Source organism: Phasianus colchicus, chromosome 5, assembly GCF_987193195.1.
Source record: "Phasianus colchicus chromosome 5, bPhaCol1.hap1.1, whole genome shotgun sequence".
NCBI lineage: Eukaryota > Metazoa > Chordata > Aves > Galliformes > Phasianidae > Phasianus > Phasianus colchicus.
This window is the reverse complement of record NC_143440.1, coordinates 35,692,177-35,716,258: the sequence shown is the minus strand read 5'-3', so window position 1 is coordinate 35,716,258 and position 24,082 is coordinate 35,692,177. Positions and strand designations below refer to the sequence as shown.

Sequence of the window (24,082 nt, the reverse complement as noted above, 5' to 3'; positions counted from 1 at the left end):
TAGAGTATGACTTTTGTGAAGAACACTGAACAAAGATACATGATCAGGGGAATCACATGTTTGTCCCAGCTAAAAAGCATGATTAAGTGTAATTAATGCACTCGTTAAGAGTAAATGAGACTGACTATACTAAGAAGTTATGAAAAGCAGGTTCACTTCAGGCAGCAACTAAAAGACCCTTGCACAAGCCTGAACACATAATAAATGAGTCTTTATGAAAGGGAAGCAGCTGAGCAGTATGTAGTGCAATACAGGCTGCAGTGTTCAGTGATAAGAAAGCACAAGCATGCGGATATACACAACTCGTGGGGAATGTCTGTGATGCGATAAAAAGTTTGGCAGCTGTGCACACCACTAAAAAAAGAAATTTCTCTTGCTTCTATTATAGCTTGTGCAGTTAACACATTCCAGTGCTGATTCTGAGACTGAAACAATTCATTAAGGAAATGGACATTTTTTGCATATAGTCTTTGCTGCTCCTCACTTTTGCTACATATTTAATTCCGATCATTTCTAAGCTAGATGGCCAATGTTCCAGGAGAGCAGAGTTCTCAGAGATCCTACTGAGTTATATGGTAATATAATATGGTTCATTCCCTCATATGGAAAATGGTTTTTAGCATCAATTTTTGCTATCTCCATCGTATCTTACGCAGTTGAGGTAGAGACAGATTGACTGCTAATGTAACTCATCAGTTCAGACTTACCAAGTTAACACAACTTTGCTTTAATGTTCACATTCAATACTTTGGCACCAGGACCGTTGCATCCCTGAGGTAATGGAAATGCAACTTGACAGAGATCATGTACACACACTTACTAACAAAAGACTGCCATGTTTCTCATTGTTCTTTCCCTTGTCTACTGTAAATAAAAAGAGAATGGAAAAAGAAAAATGGACTGCTAAAGTAATCTGGAATAGAGTTTTGGATTTACCTTCCTTATCTTTGCTCTTAACTGAAAGACAAGCTTTTGTCTAGGAGATTAGCAAAAGTCTATTCGATTTGTGAGTGCTACATCATTGCGTATACTATTATTTCATTAAACATGACTTTGTTGCTATTTTAAATATAAAGAATTTAAACCATATAAATATATAAAGAATATAAATACTTATCTAAACAGAGGAATAAAGGGGGAAAAAAAAAAAAAAAGAAATGCAAATCTGACCTACTCAGTGCTGTATAAGAGTCTGTCCCTAGGAAAATAGTCTTGTTTTCAGTTCACAAATAATGTCATATTTATACAACAAATTACACCTGATCCAAGTCAATAAAAAATAATGAGTATATATATTGGGCAAATGTGTACACAATTTTGAAAAGTGCTTATACTACATGTTTTTAATCTTCAGTCAAAATGCATTTGTGAGTGTTTCTTCTAATTAAATTATGTTAAGAAAATTTTGGTTTTTTGGATAACTTAAGAAAAAATAACTCTTACTGTTTTTTATTATTATTTATAGCAGTGGAGAACATGGTATTTTCCTGTTCAGCTTTCTGAGATGTTAGATTGTTGACAATTACGTTCTAGCAACGAAGGCAGAGTCTGCCAGTTTTGATGCTGACTTAAAAGGATAACATGTTTCATCCTGTTTCTATGAAACACAGTAGGAAAAACTCTCCTGAACTTTCATGGCACAGGATGAAGACTCTTAAGGATAATCCACGTAGAATGGGTGTAATTCAGATCATTGTCTAGAAGTGTCCTAAAGTTTGAAATGAATTGATTTGTAGAATCATATCATAGAATCTTTAACCAATTTATTAGTGTAGTTCCTAATTAGAAACTTAGGAAATAGTTAATGTGATCTGCTGAAGGATGTCAGCCTTTTCTAATGACCTACTAATAGTTAACACTGAAAATATAACGCTCTAAAAATCACACAATACAAACTGCTTATAGAGAACACACCATGTGTAGCAGCATTCTGGTTTAGATCATCTAATGACAACATATTATGGCATTCTGTTTGTTTTGGGTTTTTTGTTTGTTTTTGTTTGTTTTTGAGCTTTTCCACTTTTTTTTTTTTTGAAATATTGATGCAGATACCAATATTTAGTCCTGCTGTTGGGTCATTAGTTAAACTGGTATGTCAAAGTGGGAAAAAGCTTTAACTGAGAGTATAATAGATGCAGGGTATTTGGATCCCCTTATATTTGAGTGACTTCCAGCCTTACTACACAGGTGATAGCAGCCAATAATTGAAGCTCAAAAGCAGATGGGGGTGTTAAATTCAATTACTACAGGTAACACCTGTAAAAGTACAAACATTACAGTCATTGGTGGAATTCAACCAAACCTCTCCTCACCTATTATCAACACTTGTTCCTGTTGATATGACAACATAGAAGTCATATCAATATAACAAAAACAAAATAGAAGCTTGGCATTGCCCACACACCCATTAACGTGGTCTGTCTTTCAAAGGTGCTTTTACTGCTAGTTCAGCAATGGAGAAATCAAAAGTATTTTTACTGATAAGCATGAAGATGGGAAAATGGAAATAAGCAACTATGCTATAGAACTCTCTCCACTGCTCCAGTTGCACAATGGTTTCTAGATTATGGAGGGGAGGGGAGGCCAGAATGAGAAGGAAAAAGAAATGTAAGTGGTATGTTTATAGGCTCTTTATAATGTGCTCATTAATCTACTAATTAAGTAAAGAGATCTTAAACAATTGCAGAAAACAGCCTAAATAAAGAAGAGACAGGAAGGAAACAATAACAGGCATTTACAGTAAGTCAGATGGGAGCCTAAATAAAGTGTATAAAATCAGCTGTTTACAGCAACTCATTATAAGGTAAAGAAAGCATCCTTTCAATTAAGCAAGAAAACCTCAGCATTCCCTAATAGCTGTCAGACCCACTGGTTACCAGCTGGCAGATCTATATGGGCAGGCCAGCGGAAGCAAGTACTGAAGAAAACTGGGAGTAGCAGTTTCTTAGCCTTTTCTTTGGTTTATGCCCCTTGAAATATAATCTTTGTTTGTTTTCATAGAGTCAACTCACTTTAACTGTTCATTACTTGTCACTAAGAGTGACATAACTAACACTAAGAGTGTTGCCATAAATAAACACAGGAAACTTATATTAATCTTTATCCTTATTCATTCCTAAAATCTCAGTTTATGCAATTTTTTAGTAAATCAACAGGACTTTCCTCTAGGTAAAGGCTGAAAGCACAAAGAGATCATAAATCTGCTTATTATCAAGGTATTCTTCTGGCTTTATTTTAGCACCTATTCACCTTCAGAAGTTAGACAGAAAAATGTGCTTGGCAGGCCAAAGGCACGAGCTATGAAATTCCTGTACTATTTCCTGGGGCTCAGCTGTCTGCAGCCAAAAGGCTGCCAGCATAGACCCCACAACACCCCAGATAGGTTGCAGCGGGGCCCTGGAACTTAGCTTGCAGTACTACTGTGAAACCTGACAAGTCTCCTGTATTGCTTTGCCATCTCAGCAGCTATTGCTGCAGCTGTACAAATAAGATTCACAGATTTTACCTTTGGGCCTGTTCTCTAGCTCCAATGAAAAATCTTCCTCTCTTTGCCATTGCTCATCTCCATCTTCTCTATGGAGAGGAGACTGAAGAGACTTCCTCCACAGACCTGCCCCATTTTTGAGGTAAAAAGATAGCATCTGTGGAAACATGGTATTTTAGCGTAACCATCAGCTGAGCTTTAGCAGTTCTACACCAACAGCAATTTCTCAGGAGGAAAAAAGGAGAAGTCTGGCTCCCTTCACAAGCTGCACATAAAATAGAAATGATTCTCTTTGTATTTTCTTGTATCACCTGTCATTTACTACAAAAGTGGCGTGGTTTCATTTTGTCTCTTTTTTATGCTTACCTTGCATTACTGAATTCCTGGAGTTTTCATTAAGGGCTTTGGTTTTTTTCCCCATTCACATAACAGATTTTCTTTTCACAAGAAAAGTTGGAGGATTAGGGTTTCTTCTGAGTTGTCTTATCTGTGATCCTTACTCACAGACCTGAGTCACGGCCTCTTCTGGCAGAACAGAGCCACATGAGAGTCCCCTTAGGAGTCTCAGATCTGAGCATCAGCCACCAAGGACAGTTACTCCAGAGCAAAGAAGTGCTGCACATAGGGGATATACAGTGTTTTCACAGCTCTCGCAAACCTCCCAAGTTAGTGGTTGTGCATAATATCATGCAGAACATTTTGATTTGCTGACAGCCAAGTGCAAATTTGGGTGACCTGATGAATATGCTATCCTTTCTGCTCTGGAAATGAATGAGTATAGTCTCTTGTTAGCCTGAAACCTTTATGTTTCCACTGGTATTTACAAAAAAACATGAGAATTAGGTCTCCAGGCACGTCTGATAGAAACAGCAACTAAGGAAAACAAAGATAACGAAGATAAACTTAAACAGACCAAGGAGGTTTGCTCAAATTATCTTCAATGCAGAAGCCTAGAGACATGAGAAAGCATTGTATTGCCTCCTTCCTCTCTCAGTTTGTTCTCGGTTTGTTATATTTCCTGACTGCTGCTGCTGCATCAAAGCACTCACACAGAAAAGGGCCTGGCATGACATGCCAGGAACAAGATTGTGCTCAGTCATGAGGCTTTGATCTTGAAGACTGTTCAGCTACGTACAGTACACAAAGGCACAAGCTCGGTACAAGCTAAAGAAGGGGAAAAACTCTGGTAGTTATTTTTGCCTGGTGACTGAAGAGTTAGTGCACACCAGTAATAAATGCTGCGTGTGTGGTTTTCATTGCTGATGCAGTTTTAAAACATTGAGCATATGCAGAGGAAGTCCCAGCATGGTGGTAAATTGCAGCATCTAGATTTCTTTTTTAATCATTCTGTGTATTTTTAGAGATGTACAAGAAATGAAATCTTTAACCAGAAGGAAGTGTGGAAAGAACTTTCTATGCAAAATGAAACCGTCAGTGTTTGTAAACTCAATATATAAAGAGAAATAAACTGTTCATGCTTGTTCAAGTTCCTCCATGTGTAGATATCCAAATCACCTCTAGAAAATTCTCTGTTACTCACCTTTCTAGTCTGGTGGATTTTCAATATTTTTTTGACTTATTGATTTACAACCACGGGGATGAAAACCAAACAAATACCTTTTCTGTTGTTGTCTTCTATGGCTCCGTGCTTTGTTCTATTATAATAACCAGCCTGACAGACTTTATATCACATAGATTAGAAAGGAGATACAGAATGTGCTGTGATCTATGAACTTCTTTAAGGATAAGTGATACTGCAGTGAAACAAACAAGCACATGCTCCCCAGGGAGATGCAGCATATTTAGGGACGACTAGAACATCATGGAGATTTTTTTCAGTAACATTAATGCAATGCTATCTGTGAGTTAAATTTGTTACGTTTTTTTTTTTCATTCTTTTTTTCAAAGATGGCCAGAACCTCAACAGGAGATTTTAAGCCATCATCAGTTAAGTGAATCAACGTCAATGTGAACATTAGCTGCAGGGGGACAGAGAAGCAGAGAATAACATGGGCACTGCATACTGCATACAGTATTTGGCCCAGGACACTTGTCTCCATAAATATCCATATACATATCTTAACACTCCAAGTAAGGTTTTAAATGGTAAGGCATCACTGTGCCTTTGCATAGGTTAATTTCCACCTTTACAGTTACAGCAGTATAGGGGCACTTTTTTTCTGGATTAAAAATGATTTTTCATGTTTGAAAAAACCTGAGTATAGCTGCTAGAAGTGACAATGTGTTAATGTCAACATCTGATGAATACAAATGTAGAGGGAATTGCTTGTTGCTGAAATACATTAGATCATAGCAGCAGCAAAGTGTAACAGTGAGACGCCACCATCATCATTTCAACGTCTGTTCCATATAATTGCAGAGCGACTGCAAGCTAGCAGGGAAAGCTATCTGTCTTTGGGATGCTTGTAAGTGACATGCTATTTAAAATAAAGCATTGAGACTATGAAAAACATTCAGAAGCTTTTCAGCATCTATTGAATTGTGTACAGTCTTCATGGAACATCATAAATGCAGTTCTCAGAGGAAGTAAATGGTTGTCTGAAGACATTCCTATCAATGCCATTAACACAACTCATCAGCTAACAAGAACATACTCATCTGTCTAGACAAATGATATTAGAAAAGTAATCACCATAGATCATATTCATGTCCCAGTCCTAAAGGAGCTTTGTGTGGTTTGATCCTGTACCTGCTCTGGCCCACAGTACTGAATGCAGTGATCCTCAGTCACCAATGGCATTAGTTATCTAAGCCCCACATGATCAGTAGAGCTCTTGCTGTCTGCACCTGATGAAGTATTGGTCTGGTGCAGATAAATATAGAGCTCATTGCAGAACCAGAGCCTTAAAACATCAAAGAAATAGTTTCTTGCCTTTCCTTTTCCCATGATGCTACAGAAAATGTTTAGAGGATTAGCTCAGATTAAACAGCTAGCATTTTGACAGGTAAAGAAAAGTCCAAACTGTAATGACTGTTCCAATACCACAAAGACTGAATGTTCTGTCCTTTACAAGCATTATAATAACAACGTACTTGAAATCCATTTGTGTGCTTAATCTCCTTGAATTTTGCTAAATTGCATCTGGAAATTATTTTGGTTCAGAGAACCAAGCTGATATCTCATCTTCATGAAAAAAAGTATTTCTTCTTGACTGTTATTCTGCCACTTTTCCCCTTTTGTCTGTGCTCTTATTCTCATGAAAATATTTCTATTTAGTGATATTTAGGGTGGCATGAATAAAATTCTAGCTTTCTTAGTTTTCTTTTGAGGGATATCATCAATACAAGACCTGTCCAGTCTTGAAGACTTACTGTATCAGAGTCACAAGAGGGCAACTGTCCATGTTCTGTCTTGAAATTGAAGCTCTAGTCTCATCAGTAACACCATCTTAGTTTTTAATCAAATACACACTAGAGAAAAAACAAGGACTCAGAAATTAATTCAAATTTATTGAGGAACTTCAGGTTTGGCTTTATGACTGCTATCTCAGCCTAAGGACACGACCCTTAGAGGACTTACAAGCAAAAATCTAGAGGTAGAAATGATGTTACAGAAGTAGTTTCACATAGCTAGGAAGCGGAATGAAAACTCAAATTTATTTTATTTAAATTAGATAAATGATTGTCTTGGTTGTTTAAGATGCTGCAAAGGTTTAGGGACACTTAGTGAAATACCAATTACAAAAGCTGACAAAGAGATCAGTCATCCCACTACTGATTTGAAAATGCACTGTATTATGTTTGTACTTCTTCAAAAGTGCCAGATATATGAAAATGCAATAATGGCTCTAGTCATTTTATTTTTTTTTTTAGCAATACTTTTATGTGATAGCAGATTGGGGTGAATTCCAAAACTACATGAATCTAAAATATGGATACCATATGCTATTTGTGTACTTTTTTTCCTTGCAGAAGTCTTATGCTGCCCATGAATACATTGGTCAGAGTACATTTCAAAATAGACTTGTGTCAAGTTTTATTTGAAAAGCACATATACTTTATTATTTATTTGGTATTTATGTGTACTTCATTTTTTCTTAGTAGGACTCATCTTTTTTCTTTTCCTCAGAAGTTATTTCTATTGTAATCCAAGAAGCAAAAGATTCATAGTTTAAAGGGTTACCAAAAACTTGGATTTATATCCATTTAAGTTATACAGCTTTGTAATTAATAGAAATATTTCCATACTAAGATTGGATGGCACAACACAAGCAGATTTTAACATGTACAATTTTAACATATGCACAGTGGAAATTCTCCAGTGAGTTATTTGAAAGAATTACTTAAAAACAAAGGTATTAGAAATTTCTAAACAGTTTATGCTTGTTCAAGTGTGGCAAAAACCATTTAGTTTAAATAGATAGTAGTACTCATGGTGATTTTGTCTACTGAGTCACTGAGAAAGAAAGAAGACAAAATGTCTGAAAAATGGCAGACTAGATTATCTGCAAAGTTCTTAATGAACCGCTGCTACTAGTTGATTGTATGTTGCTCATAATCAAGATTTAGAGACATAGATGGAAGAGATGTTCTTATCTTAAAGAGGAAAATCTTAAGATATGATAAGAGAAAAAAAAAATGCATAGATACTCAAAATATTACATATCTTTTGCTCTTTGAGAAAATTCTACTCAACACTACTCAAAAACACCATTGCAATGTGATCCACTTGACAACACCCTATTCAGAAGGAGGTAAGCCAAGGTATCTGGACCTATATGAGTGGCTTGAGATCTGGATTACTAACAAAAGATGAAAGGACAGATTCTGTCCTCAGTGTTTCTGTCATCACACCAACCTGTTAGAAAGTGATACTGCCAAATGACACAGCTTTTATTTAGGGAAGGAAAACTGAGACCCAGGATATACCCCCAGCTTCATCACCGGTAGTACATGGCCAAGAGGTCATGCTGTTTTTAGGTCATCATTCTTTTAACATTCCCACACTCAACCTCAGGAACAGACTACATCCTTTCTCAGATGTGAAATTTACATATGCCACAGATTTATCATCTCTTGCCTTTTAGAGTCAAGCAACCACTTCCCATGATCGAACCACCAGAATCATCATAACTGAAATCACAAGAATCTCTCCCCAAAAGGAAAAGTACACAAAATCTGGCTTTCTGGAACCCAATTACTGGCATGCAAGGCAAAAGAAGGTAGAACAAAACATCATGAACTAAACTTCACAGTTAGCACTGAGTCTGCCTCAACAGCATCAGACTAATTAGCAAACACAGAAAGCTTCTTCACTGGGATCTACCTCATATGTCAGCACAAGCCATACAACACATCTCAGAAGTTATTCAGTAGATTGCAGACCAGAGGGGAAAGAAAGATGGATAATGCTATATTCATCCCCTTATCAGACATCAGATTTTCAGATTTCAGTCAAGCAGTTTCACTGTGGATCATTTATTTCAAACAGAAGGCACTGCAGCAGGGAACACCTATGAACTCCCTGCCATTTGCTACCTTTACCTATTGCATGCTGGGCTCTCCAGCCTGTGCATGGACTTCAACTTTTCCAACATCACAAGACAGACAAAGAAAGAAAAGTGGAAATGTGAGACAGAGAAAAATGACAGAAAAAAATGAAGGCTGATACAAGCAATCTGAAAGATAAAAGACACCTCAAAGTTTATCTTGCAGCTTTCTTGTAAGCCAAGAGAATTTGTGCTGCCTCATCTCAGTTCCTAGAGCTACTCTGAAACTATAAATCACATAATCAGTCCAAAATAACAGCATATAACAAAGTTGGACATTTTCTGCTGCAAAAAATAACCACTTCTTTGTAAAGATCACACATGACTCAGGAGCACTTTCTGTAACTCTAGTTTCACCAAACTTATGCCCATTTGCATAAATATAAAAACACGCAGCAATTCAGATGTGCATTTCATGTATTTCTGAAATGTTCAGAGTATTTAAATATAAGGTTATACTCATCTCCACACAGTTATCTCTATATCAAAACTTCTTCATTACTCTCAACATAAGAAGTAAACACACTAAATGTGGAAAACAGGACTCTTCTGAGCAGACATAAAACTAAGACAGGGACTAAATCAGAAAAGCACTGATTGAGTGTTTTTCATTTAGGAACATCCATGGCAACAACAATACATTTCTATAAATAGGTTATTAATAAAAAGAAGTGCCAGGAAAGAATTGGTTTGCCACTTACAGAGAGTTGTCAGTAGAAGATGTGAAAGAGGTCAAAGCATCTAATTCTTCTGGCTGCAGTCAGTTTGCTAACACTAGTAGTACAACTCATGGGTTAATAATTCTGCCTAGAGGAGAGAAAGGGACATTAAAGTTGTTAAGACATTTTCAGTTCACTGGCCAGGCTGATTTCATCATGTGGAACTTAAAGATGTAGGTGAAACAACAGCAGGAGCATTAACAGTTAGCTCTTGGAGCTTGTGGATAGCAAGTGATGAGGACCAAAAAGAAAAAAAGAAGAAAAAAGAAGGAGAGCAGAGCAGTATTGTGCTTTTATTTAGAAGAGATGGATAGAAAAGCTAAAAAATTTCAGATCAACCTGTGTAATTTTGATTTATGGGGAAAAGAAGCAGCAGAGTTTTGTAGCTCAGAGAGTATAGAAATATAAACCAGAAGGGTTGATACGGAGAGAGAATGAATTTTATTAAGCTAACTGACATAACTAAGAAAAAACAAATCAGAGAAAGCTTCAGGAGCGAAAACCTTTTATCAGAAAAATACTGGACCAAATAAATAAACTATGTCTAAGGAAAAAAAGGAGAGGAGGGGGTGGAAGAGTGATAAGTAAAAGCCAATAATGGATTTGCGAAGAACAAGTCATGTCAAACTATTGTAATTTCCTTCTCTGACAAAGAGACAGACATTACAGATAGAAAAGAATAAGCACACATCATTTTTCTTGACTTATTAAGGCTTTTGACACTCTCACACAACATCACAAACAGACTGGGGAAATGAGAGGGGAAACTATTTGATGATGGCAGCAGAACGAGCTGGAAACAAAGTACATACTCAAAAACATCAGAATCTCACCATCAAAATTAAAGATAGAGAGACTGGGTAGTAAGATCAACAGGTAGCTGCCTAGGTCTACTCCTACAGAGTAATTCCATTAGCAGCTAGAGAGAGGGAATTTAAAGTAAATTTGTTACACCTGCAGCTGATGGAATGCTAATGGGCCGTAAACAGCTTGTGGTGCAGGGGGAAAATTAAGCAGACCCAAGCCATCACCAATTCACCTTGCTATCTATCAAGGCTTACCTAGGATTCTAAAAAACAACTTCTTCACAGTCACTATGTCCTTAGGCTTAGAAACTACCTATCCAAGTTAGGAAAAACAGCAATTTTTTAGACAAAATTTACATATCTTTTGTTGTGTTAAGTTCAGAGACACTCGTAAACTGTATTGGGAGCACTGCAGAGGTGAGGAAGCAGTAGCTAGGTGTTGGGTAGCCACTGGCCTTTTGGAAGACAGGCACGAACCAGATGTCAGATGGATTATAGCTAGAAAGGCCCAGACAAGGAAGCTATGGGGGGCAGGAGAGAGGACAGTGGGGTGCGAAGCCAGATGTAAGTGCAAGCAGCAAATCACCACATTTGTAATTAATCACAATGTTAAACACGTTTTCCTAGAAGTAAGATTGCAATGAGAGATTGATAGACTACAAAACCCACATACCTCAAAATCAGGCTGGTTGCTTGCACATAGAAGACATACAGGTGGAACAACCCTTTGGCTCTGATTGCATGCTGCCACGTGCATGATGGCAAACAGCTCCTCCTGCTCCAGCCAGACTGCGTGATTCAGGGGATATCTTTGGAAATTCTTATGGATGCTATTGTTTTCATGAGTCTGTAGTGGCCTCATGTCACAAAAGCAAAGGCCACCTGGGATGGGATGCCTGAGACTAGCTTAATGTTCATCAGTACTTGTACAAGGTTCATGGTGCCCCTGTCTGATGCTGCAATCTGCTCAATAACATACCTGCTCTCAGCTGTACTTCAGCCAAAAATAAAATAAAAAAAAAATAAATAAAAACCAAAAAACACTGCCTTGTTCCTGTGTAAGCAATACTGAAGCTTTCTTCTCTCTTCTCCTGCCTGCATTTATCGTCCTTTATGAAGCCACAGAAACAGAGGTGCCACAGATGCCTTTCCCGCCCTTTGCTCCTGTCAGGAACGCTTGGATCTAGCTACTCCCTGTGGCCAAAGCACCCGGAGTGGTGGGAGCTCTCCATGGAGGTCCCTCAGGGCAGGGCCTGGCAGCCAGGGCCAGGCCAGGGCAGGCCAGGTCATGAGCCTGAGGGTTGGCTTGGCTCAGCAGGACTTGTGGCTGGGGAGATGAAGCCCAGCCTTGCTGCAGCCTCTGTGAGGGAAAGCTGACTTGGAGGCCTGGGTCTAGCCAGGGTTGCCCAGGGTTGCCAGGCCTGGAGAATCAAGGCTAGCAGGGCCTTCATGGCTATGATAGTCTCATTCTCTCTGGAAGGACCTGTGGGTCTCTGGTGAGAGAAATCCTGATTAAAAACTATGTAATGTTTGAAAGTGCTCCATAATTTGGGAGTATGAGAAATTTGTGTCCAAGAATGATTTCTTGCTGTGTTATGGCAAAAGCCGTAGAAGTTCTGCAGGTGGATGCAATACATCCACAACGTTTTAGGCACAGCTTCATTTGTACATGCAGTCCTCTGGAAAAGTTCTTCACCAGAGTGTGTTCAGCCACTGGAACAGGACAGTGGTCATGGCACAGTTCAAGAAGTGCCTGGACAACATTCTCAGTCTGATGAGAGCTCTCAGGTCTGATTTTTGGGTGATCCTGTGGGAAGCCAGGAGTTGGACGCAGTGATCCTTATGGGACCCTTTCAACTCAGGATATTCTATGACTCTATGATTCTTTGATTCTCTGCTTGTAATTAATACTTAAGATAAAAATTGCAAGACAACCATTCTCCCCTCAGTTACTAATTTGATACTTTTTTTTCCCTCTCTTTACTTTACAAATGACTCAATGAAAATGTTGCTGCTGATTGACCAAACTAACTGTCCTTATAGGTACCAGACAGGAAGACTGATGGGATGGGGAGCTATTGGAAAAAGCTACTGACAAGGTACATACTTATATCCTAATAACTGGCATTAGCTTCTGAAATCACATACTGTGCACAGTGAAAATTATCAGTGCAGAAATTATTATTGTAGTTAAGAAGCAACACCTGAAAAACACTATTCATTTTAATGGCAAATTACTGGGTAAGTTTCAAAGCTGAAGGAGGAACAGTTGAGTTTATACCATTCCTGTATAAAGTGATACAGATTTACAGGATATAAAATATTGTGTCCTACACAGAGTGAGTACAATTTAGGTTAGCTCAACTCTTGCCCAATGAAAAATTATTTTTACTTCTCTTCTACCACAGAAAACCACTGCAAAGGAAACAGGAGGCAAAATGAAAGCAAAATAAAACAAAACAATCCACATATAAAAATGAGCAAAAAAACCCAACCCACCAAAAAATCAAACTGACTATATTTATATTGTCATTTTTGCTGTCCTGTCCCAGCTGAGAGTATGATGGAGCTCTTTATTAGAAACTGAATAGCAAAAAATACATTGCAGAACAGTTTATTTGCTCTTACATATGGAAAAAGATAGAGCCAACACTTCTAAAATATTTTATTCATCTACTAAAAGATACAACCTAACCTGTGTTTATAAACCAAGTTAGCTTTGCTCACCAGTATTTCAGCTGTGTTTTAGAAGAGAAACAGCATGCAGAAATTCTTTACCTCTGCTAAAACTCCTTACTTGGACAGAGACACTTATCTTGAAAGTACACATCACTTTATTATGATTATTGAAATGCTGCATTACCTGCAACATTTACTACCTAGAACTCATTGCTTGTAACAAATGAGCAGTAAACATCAGTGACATGGATGTGTACATTTTGCACTAGGTTTGGTGCCATAAAGCAAATGAATGAAGCCAATCAAGCTGCCTACCTCATGATTGTTTTTACAGTTCACATCCAGCTGAGTTTACAGCATAGCAGCAAGAAAGGGATATAACAAAAGCATTTCACAAGGGCAATTTGAAAATGTAATTGGTTTATGTCATTGTCAAAGCCAACAGGGGCACAAGTTTATAGGATAACTGTAAGAGGGCACAAATACTACTGGTACGAAAACTACCTTGCATTTAACTACATGGAAATTAGCATGTAGTGGCAGGATAACAACACAGTGAGCACCATATCATTACAAGATTATAGCCTTCTGAACCCAAAGGCAAGAATACAGGTTATATGCTAATTAATTTTGGATCTAGTAAAGGTAATTACATAGTAATCTTCATGTAGTTACATGGTGCTTAATAGGAAACCCTGTTAACTAATCATATAATTAAAGAATAATTGCATGATTCTGCTGCCCTGTGACATATATGGTGGCTAGATAGATTAAAACTGTTGGATGTTCACAGTATAGACTATCCCTATCATAAGACTTTAGGGCAATACCATGCCTCCTGAGATATTAATATAGACAAGAAAAATGTACCAGAAGTCAAGCTATTTGCTGCTTTCTCAATACTCAGAGAACAGCACCTCACATTCAGAACCATTCGTTTCCACATGATTACTTGAAAGAAAATGTCACTTTTTTCTTTCTTTCTTTTTTTTTTTTTTGCACTTTTCCCTATGATTTCTGTAGCCTCTCAGTCATGGCCACCCCCTCTTCTCTTTTAGGCACCTATTGATCATTCACCTTCACTTGTTCAGAATTCTTTTTTAAGTTTTTTTACTATTTTGTTGTGCAAACTCCATTAACCGTGTTTCTCCTTTTTTTTTTTTCCTTCCCCTTTCCATCTTCTGCTTTCTTTTCCCAGGGACTCTCTTTGTCTCATCTCCTTTCTGCCAAGAACACTGCCATGCAAGTAATAGATAGGAACATTATTGGAACTCTTCCATTAGACTTTCCAAAATCAGAACTGCAGCCAGAAAGGTTCCTCCATTTTCTTTCCATTAGCCAAACATTCTCTGTATTTCTTCAGCAAGAGTCACTCACTGCTGCCAAATTCTTTTCTCACTGCTGATACTTAGGCATTTCTAATGATTCCTACCAGGTAACACCACTGACCACAGAAAAAGTTGCACAGCACAGCCAACAGGAAAGAGGAAGACAAATAATGTGGTTCAACACAGAATGCTGGTCAGAATGCAGAAGATACCTTGTCATGAACTGCTGATGCTAGAAAATATTTTCTCTCCAAAATGGAGTGAAAAATGGGAATTTGTCAACAAATTAACAACATTAAAAATAAAGTCCAGTAAGTAAAAATGTTTCGTTCTTGTTTACATCTTTGTGTGTGTGTGTGTGTGTGTGTGTTCTATACTTCATTTCATACTAACTAACATTGAAGTTATATAATAGTATAATCTACAGGAAAAAATAGAAACAAGCAAAAAGATCCAACCCCAAATCAGCATCCTTCAATTTCAATATAAAATTTTCTGAAAGAAGAAGGTCTATTCAAAAATTTCCAAGCATGCATAATACTAAGTTGGTTTCTGAGGTTTCCCTAGCTTGTTGGGAATACAGAAATCTCCAATCAATTCAAAATGTGAAAGCAAGTGAAATATCAGACTAATAAACTGCTACAATGATCAATCATCCATGATACCATGAACTGTGAGAGGACTGTACTTTCTGTCCAGTTTTAAAATACCATGTCCCATTCAGTGCCCTGCTGATGCTCAAGACTCAAACTGTTGCAGAGCCCTGCAGGAAGGAAAGAAATAACCTTTTTTAAATTTTGTTTTGACAGACCTCATTTTGCCTGACCAGCGCACAGCACTAGGAGAGGGTGCTGCCCATTCTCAGTAAGTGACAAACAAAATAAAGATTGATATGAATGATGAAGAGAAGGAAGGCTCCACAAAAAGGTAGGCAAAGAGCTCCACAAAAAAAGGAGGCAAAGCTACAGGTCAGTGCAATGCTATAGGAACATTTGAGTATATAGAGCTAATAATACTGTCCATAAAATGAGGAAGACAAAACAGAGTGAAAGTGATGACCAATGGCATGACTGAATATAAGCAATGACAGCGTTGTGCTCTATTCTCACTTTTTACTTTATTATTTAATATTTGTTGATCCTTTGCTTCTCACAAATTTACAGAGCTCCATTTGCCTCACAATAACCATGGTCTTGGCAGCCTGCTGTCACTCTTGAACTGACTACAGCAGCCTGAAGAATGAGCTGTGCTGAGGGATAATAGCTCATGTAAGTGCATAGAAAATATACATTGATTCAGTGTTTCTAGTCTGCTGAGCTTCTCTAGCACCTCCGTAGGACATACAACTCCCATCTGAGAGCTGTTGAAGGAGCAGGACAGACTGGAGCCACTCTATTGCACCAGCAAGCCAGTGATGTTAGGAAATACCATTCCTGTAAGTAAGGCTGGGCCTCACCTTTACATTGTACATCTCCTAGAAGGAATACTGTAATGCTTATAAAGTTTAAAGTTAGCAGCAGCATCTTTTGTTAGACCTCTTGGTGGAGTTGGAAAGGTGGGCGAGGTTTTGTCTTTCTTCATATCAACTGGAACACTGAAGCTGTATGCTGAAGTTTCTGTTTCTAACCCAGAGGCAAACTTTTGGTATTGAGAGCTTTTTAGCTTTTCCAGTTCTCCCCGCTGATTCCCTAAAAGATACTCTGCACCCTCACACCTCACATTGGTCTGTCAGAACTGCAACAAAATACTACATCAAACAGAAGCAGCCTCATAGTTCATAGCTGTCATTTATAGCTTTATATAATAGTACGTGCAGGTTGTACTTAATGAGGCTGAAACTCCTTGGTTGCACCCCACTGTAAACTGGGGGCATAGAGCTAAGGTGTGTTAGGTATCACATTCAGCATCATACTGTTAGCATGCCAAATCATATCACATGCCCCTACTAAATAATCGGCACTTTAAAAAAACATTATTTTATTCACATAAATTTCAATCCCACAGCTCTTGGTATAATCCTGGTATAAATGCAAGTTCAGAGGTTGTTGAAAAGTAACAGGAAGCAAGAAAAAAAAGACAACTAAATTCTTTCACAGCCATTTCTACCTCAGAATTGGAAGAAAAAGAAGGCTGTGTGCCAGCCATGTAAAGTACTCCCAAGTCTCATGGTGGGTTTCACTTCCTGGATCCCTGAGCATCTAATGGTGGTTCAGAAAGAAGAAAACAAAAGCCTGCATGTGTCAGGAGAGTTCCCTGAAAGGTAATGTGGCACTGAAAAATTATGTCTGATTGTGATGCATTTTGGCACTGAAACAAGTCTGCTGGTCCATCATATTCACACTACACAGCAGTTCCCACGTGTTCAGAATTAAATGGGCAGCTTGCTAACTAACAGTCCCTTAAGAGCAAGAGAACACATTTGCATATGGACTTGGCGTCTTGGTTAGTCACTGTTGTGACAAATGACTGGACAGTTAGGTAAAGTTAAGCAGTAAGCACAGGTGGCTCACAGTATTACTTCAATTTAGAGATAATATAGACTTATTAATTAACAACAGTGATTACTAGAGCCTATGAGGTCATGAACATCTCTTTTTTTTTTTTTTTTTTTTTGCATGCTAAAAGTCTGTTTACTGTCCTGATACTGACATTTTTCAGAACTGCAAATCCATTGTATTAGCATACAGAAATAAGCTTCCAAGCAGATTATGGGTTATTAAAGGACATTAGAGTGAAGAGACCACGTCTGTCTTCATCATTTTTCCTCTGCAGCAAATATATCCAGAATTTGGAGGTGAATAAGCCATTCCCCAAAGGCCTATGATTGTCCTTCAGACCCAAAGGGGAAAATATCAGCAGAAGTCAGCAGAAGTTAGGGAAAGGAAGAAATTAAGATATTATCCTCTCCATCTTTTCCTCTCTTTCTCTTTGTACCACCTTTGGGACGTCATGACACAGCGTCACAACATTTTTGCTCCAAAGCCATTACATTACTGTCTTCTTTCTTCTCAATACGCGCAGCTCTGGATCACTGCTTTTAGCAGCTGTGGAGCTGTCTGAGAACGCCATGAGTCTGTTCCCTCAGCTGAAGCATGCACTGAGTTGAGTGGAGAAGCTCTGCTCCTCACAGATTCAGAACAATGGTTCTCCTAGCTCTCAAAACAACTTTTAGTCACTGATGTTATCTATATATCAAACATCTGTTACCTCACAATTTTAGTACATTATTTTCGAAATCCCCAGAAGCCCTGGCTGTGACTAAGAAGTGTACAGGGATTGCTGTTATGTTACAAGAATGCCAAAACTAGGCATGTCAACATCTAATGAAAATGGAAACTTGCTGGTCATTTGGAAAATGCAGGCTGTCTTACTCTGTTCAAGCAGGCAGACACCAGGATTTTGGGGTGGCAGAGACTGACTACAAACAGTACAGCAATCTGTCAGCTGTAAGAACTGTCATTTGCCACAGGAAGCTCTTTGGGTCATACCTCTGAATTTATACAGAAAACATACTGACTCACTTGGCAGCTGTGATCAAGACATTTTACATGGCCAGAAGCACCAACCTTAAAGTGTTTGGCAGAGACCAGTTATTAATGCTCATGCTGTGAATACATTTCCTCATGTGTCCTTCTTTTCATCTCTCTCTTTCCATCCTGGATGGAAGTAGCTCACCTCTTTGCCCTTTACCACACAAAGGCTGTTGTTACTGAGGAGCTCTTTGTGCTAGCACTCTTTCATCAGACCAAGGAAGAAGAAATAGAGAGGAAGTACAAATAGGAAAGCAGTTCATGTGAAGAAATGCCCTGAACAAAAAGTCAAGAAAGTAAATTCGTATGACTCAGTCACCCCTTCACTTCTCAGGTTTCTTATGCACATTTGAGACATTGCCTGAATCTGAGGATACAAGAAGCATTGTTCAGATGAACAATTCTGAGAAAATGAAAAGCTCAGCAAAATTTCTTAACATGTAATTAAATTTGAATCTTTAAATTTTAAATATTTACAAACCTAGCAGAAGAAGGGCCCAAGGCTGGGGAAACAAAGGCAGAGAGTCTGGGTTTATAAGTATTATAAGTTAAATAAAATGTAATTACATGACTAGAACAAAAACAAACAAAAAAAAAAAAAAAAAAGGGGGGGGTGGAGAGATGAAGTTGTGAATAATGCATGGAAGTGACTCCTGGGTCTCTGAACACCTGGAGCCTGTCTAACAGGAAGCAGAACTGGGACTGAGAGATGCCATTGGTGAAGGAAGACTGCAACATTGCTAACTGGAGAAACAAAAGGGAAGGAGAACAGGAACTAGATAAAAGGAAAAAATATATAAATCAGCATGTAAATTAATTGGGTTTTATGCAGTCAACATTTATTGATGAAACACCATTTTTCCAGGAGGTTCCCAGCCTTATGGTGTCTGGTGCATCAGAGGTACAGCTTCAGTCTTAACGCTGTCAGTAGAGATCTGCTTAGTACAAAAGAGCTGAAATTACAGTAATTCATATGCTGCATACAGTCTTTCCTTGCCATCATCCAAGTGTCAGGAGGAAGTTAGATGCAGCATACAGAACCCATCCAACACCTGCACCTGACTGAGGCTGCAGCATCTACGCACACTGGGGCACGCTGAGCCTCCTGCAAATGTAAACTTGTATTTGTGGCAAGGTGCAGTGGCAAGGTGTCCCAGCAGGATAATTTTCTGTGTCTGTGATGTAAGAGAGAATGAGGATGCTTGCAGCAAAGTCAGCCCTCTTTTCACTCAGGTCCAGCTGTCGCAGGAGATGTGAGCCCCTTCAAAGAATCATTCTATCCAAGATCTTAATTCACTCAGTACTTACACTTTGTTGCATTGCAGCCAGTCTGTTTGCTGCCACAGGACGTCCTCTTTTATTGATTAGCCTTATTTGCTGCCTTATTCATCCAACGGCTTCATTAAAGTAGAGAAATACAAAAAACGAATCCTTTTTGTCACTGTCTAAGCAACAATTTAATAGCAATGTGTTTTTGCCCTGTATCTCAACAACCTGCAATTTTGCCCACTTTAGCTATTTCATTAAAGTACTCCTATTTTTAACCTGTACACTGCAGCGCTGAGAGTTCAGTATTTTTTAAAACAAAATGGTTCCACCTCTGTTGTAGAGAGAAATTTGTGAATAAAATCTCTAAATAAATAAATAAAAAATCCATAAGCAAATAAAAGAACTTCTAGTTTTTGTTTCTTTATCCATCCTAAGCAGATGGTGGGTTTCGTGCAGTTGATGGTCTGCAAATTCTGGTTTGGCAGTACTGAACTAAGAGCACTTCGAGTCAATATTAGCTCTTGACTTTTCTGTTCTCACCTTCACTTTTGTTTGCCCAGAACTGGAGGTCATATGGAGAAATACATAAGAGGTGTTTTCAAATACAAACCTTTTTGAAAACTCATGCTAACTTTATTTTAGCCACTGTGACCTCTTTCTGCCCTGGAAACAAAGCCAGAAAAGGCCAGCAATGACACACGCCTCGACTGCATCAGGTGGTGACAGTTTGTGAAGGCTATTTGAAAGCTGTCACAGGAGAGGAACCTTTTGGTTTCTGACGTAATCTGGTTTCAAATAGGATAAAACACCATTCTGCACTTTTCTGTCATTTTTTTTGCTTAGCTTTAATTGTTCCAACTGGTGCAAAGACTCCAAGCACTCACACATCACCCTCCCTTGGCCATCACTCAGATCCCAGCTTTTGTAATGCCCTCTCTACAATTTGTTTAAAGCAGTAGGTCAGAAAGGAGACTTCAAGATGTAAATTTTCCCATTAATTCGCATAGTGCAGAAAAATCAATACTCAGCAAATGTTCAGACACCCTGACAGGCCATATACACATTGTACTAGCTTGATAATTGTAATTTCTCCAAGAGGTATGCCACGCATATAGGGGGGTATATCCTACATAAAAGCACAATGGAAACCAAGAGATTTTGACTAGCTCATCAAAGCTCCAGCCCACAAGGAAGCATCCTCAAAATGCAAACCCAAATGGTAAAAGAGTAGGCTCTAATTAACCACATCTCAGCGTGGAAACAAAAACCAGTAACAGCTGTAAAAGAAATCCAGATGGCTGCACTGTTGCAGGGTAAGGCCATCATTGCAATGCAAAATCATGAAGCACAACCAGTACAGTTTTTCTTTCTTTAAATTATTCACAGTGTGACCTTCCAGGGTGGGTTCCCAATTCAGCATTTCACTGTCTCGTTGTCATTAAAGGATGGTTTCCCTGACCTTTGCAAAGCTCACCCTTTTGTGCACTACCTGGTATCTTGGCAGAAAATACAGGTAATCCACAGCACATACATACATAGAAAAAAAAAAAAAATGAAAATTCCATCTATTTTCTCTGCTGTCTGAAAAGACAAAAAATTAATCTCCCAAACATGAATTCTGAATGCTTTTTATTAAAAAAAAAATCATTTATTAAACAGCATGTGCTTATTAATAAATTTCAAGGAAACCAGATGTAGAAGTCACTTTCAATATGTTGTTGAAGGCACTTATATTAATGAGCATAAGCAGAAGCATTTTTAGATGTTTGTTTGCACAGGAAGTACACTACAATATATTGCTGTGCCAAGCAACTTTGAAGTAGTTGTGATGGATAGTTAAGAATTCTTCTTGAAGAATAGCTGGCAGCATTTGTTTATACACGCTCGAGAGGACCTTTCCTCTTCAGAAGGGATGTCCACTCACTGTTTTCTGAATCAACTGCTTGCGAGCTTCTATAAAAAAGCATTTCCATTTTTACATGCGTCATATCTAGACAGCTTAATCCAATATAAATAATACTATTTTTAATAGAGTATTTTAATTGTTCTGTAAAAGCCATTTTAAATCTCAACCTTTTTCCTCCTTTTGTTGTCTCTGGTGTAACAGAAAGAGTAACTGAGAGATCAATCAGATAAGCAGCTCTTGTCAGAATGGCAATGGGGAGAGAAGAACTGTGCTCCTAACTTAAGGAACAGGAAAAATCAAATTCTTCTGAAGTGCTGAGGCAGGGCTTTCATTTGGTTATTTTAGCACAACAGCTGAAGAAGATATCGCTTATCTTACTGCTCTTTACTAAGTACAACTTGTTCCACAGAACAAACAACTCATAGTTACCAAAAGGGAGCACAAAGCACACCAGCAACTTCCACTGTATGCGGTGTAGGCAGCAGCACCAGCAATGCTCAGTCACTGGCAGTTTCCAGGGATATTTACAGCCAGATATATATGCAAAGTGAATGCCAAAGCATACCAGTTTTAGGGGCAGTAGTGTTAGGCACAACACACACATAAATGTGCCAAAAGTTGTGTCCTTGTATAAGTATGCTGAAATTATAGACACAGAGGAATCTGAAGCATAAAAGCTTCTGAACAGTTCTGATAGCACACAGTACATCCTTTTGTAGAGAAAGGTTTACACCTCTTCAGATCTGTTTGTTCCCTGGAGCAGGTACTCTTTGGTATGCCAAATGTGAGCACATGGGTACTTTCTGCAGAAATATTGTACCTTCCAGGTATGTAAGCATCAAATATTGCGTATGCAAATGAAAATGGTATCTTTGTACTAACTGTAGTTTAAGGTGGTTGTATTAGAGAATGAAATCATTCCACTCCTTCTGTATGTTTCTGTAATATTACAAAATTGGGCTATAGCCCAATTTCCCTTCTGGCAACAGCTACCTAATCCAAGCTGTGATCTATGCCATCTTTTTGCATTTTATTTTAGCAATATAACATAAAGTGGATTTCTCAAATGACATCTACCATGACATATTGAGAATCTTTCTTGCCTCTGCTGTTAACATTTGTGACAAATCTATTTGTTTTGCAGATAGCAGGAGAAGACTCCAAGGGCACTTGATTAAGCCATCTCAGAACAGGACCACAGGAATGGAGGTTACAAGGCAGATTTCTTATCCATGAGTTATTTCACCCAGCCACACCAACTGCACTCTAAAAAGGGATGATGAGGGGGTAGGATTGCTCCTTTCAAACCTCAGTATTAGCATCAACTAGATCAAAATAACATTACAAATGTAAGTTACAGCATGTCCTGAAATATAAATTGTATGCTTTTAGAACAGAATGTTACAAAAACTGACACAATCAATTACAGTTTGATTTAGAAGCAAATATATCTGGTATATATCCTATCATTAAATATTTAGCAAAAGAGATGAAGCACTTGCACACCTATTTATTTTTGTCACAGCATTTCAAAATCAGGCACATAATAGGAAACAGAAATAATTTTAACAATGACCAATGACAACATACTAGAATTGAGAGTAACTGTTCTTAGAAAATAGTTGCAATACATTCAGTTTTGAAAATCACAGCCTAATTGTTACCAATTCTATTTTGATAAATATCTACACATTTTGAATAAATAAATGTATTTTTTAAAACAGCTTCTTTAAACATATTGCATGGGCCAGCATTAAGAATGAAACATACAAGGAATCTAAGTTCTTGGTATTTTCATTAAGACAACCAAGAAAAATGGGTATTTTCTGGTAAAGAATAATGGAGTCTACCTAAATGAATATACTACCTGGATTAGCACATTCTGAAGTCTTTACCTAAATGTTGCTGCTGGCTTCAAAGCCTCCTGCTATTTGGAACTAATAAGACCTGCCTCAATGTTCCCTGTTGAGTAATTGAGTCATTTAAAGAAAGAAAAGTAAGAAGCGGGAAGTTTTACTTGCTAAATGATGAAAGACAAAAGAAATTCAGTGAAAAGCAAGTCACTGACTTCTGGAAGGAGCAATTTTTACAAAAGAAAGGGAGGTAAGTGTTCATTTTTCTCATATCTGCCTCTTCAGAGGCAGTTTACATGTGTGATGAGTTACAAAGAAACAATTCAGCACATTTCTGACAAATATAACCTGAGTTTTTAATCCTCTTAATTAATATCAAAGATAATTAGATAACCATGACATAAATAGCTCTGTGTTGTTCCACTCTTCTACAGCCACTTAAGGAAATAAACAACTTTGATGATGGAGCAAAAGGTCTAGGAATGGTAGTCATAATGCCGCAAAAATGTTCCTGCAGAGTTGCTGGTAAGTTTAGCACGATGGCTTTACTCTGACACTGACAAAAAAACAAACAAAAAACACCTTGTAAACTGTCACCATTTTCCTCTCCCACATCTTCCCTGTACCTTTCTAACTGATCCCAAGGAACAGGCAGGCCATACAGGCCAGGATGTGAAAGGGATCAGCAACACTTGAACTTGCTTCAGTACGTACAGAGAATGAAAGGATGCAACCCCATTACAAAGCCACAGGGATGGGTCATACCCTTATTGTGAGCTACAGGAGATGAGGTGCCCTTGCACAGCCCATAACCAAGCCCAGGGCTGGCAGCCTGCTTTAATCTCCCAAGCAGTTCCGGTATGGAAATTTTCCCAGCTGGGTGACACATTAGGAAAAGCACCTACTTCCTATAACATCCCTTTTATAGTCCTCACAGTGAATTAATGGGCCTGATTTTCTCTCCAGAGAGATTTAGGTTTTGAGCCCCTGTACTGCAT

The 24,082-nt window shown here is 38.2% G+C and overlaps 1 long non-coding RNA gene across 4 annotated transcripts; it reads left to right on the top strand.

Annotated features, from left to right (window-relative positions):
- The first annotated feature begins 12,531 nt into the window (after positions 1–12,531).
- Positions 12,532–23,587, top strand: LOC149917850 (uncharacterized). Of its 4 annotated transcripts, none has more exons than XR_016466963.1 (4): positions 12,532–12,618; positions 14,634–14,837; positions 15,336–16,786; positions 22,376–23,587. It is a non-coding gene; the product is annotated as an uncharacterized LOC149917850 (long non-coding RNA). The 4 variants fall into 4 exon arrangements; XR_016466961.1 differs by lacking the exon at positions 22,376–23,587 and adding an exon at positions 17,299–18,579; XR_016466962.1 differs by lacking the exon at positions 22,376–23,587 and having other exon boundaries at positions 15,336–15,794; positions 16,623–17,118.
- The last annotated feature ends 495 nt before the right edge of the window (positions 23,588–24,082 follow it).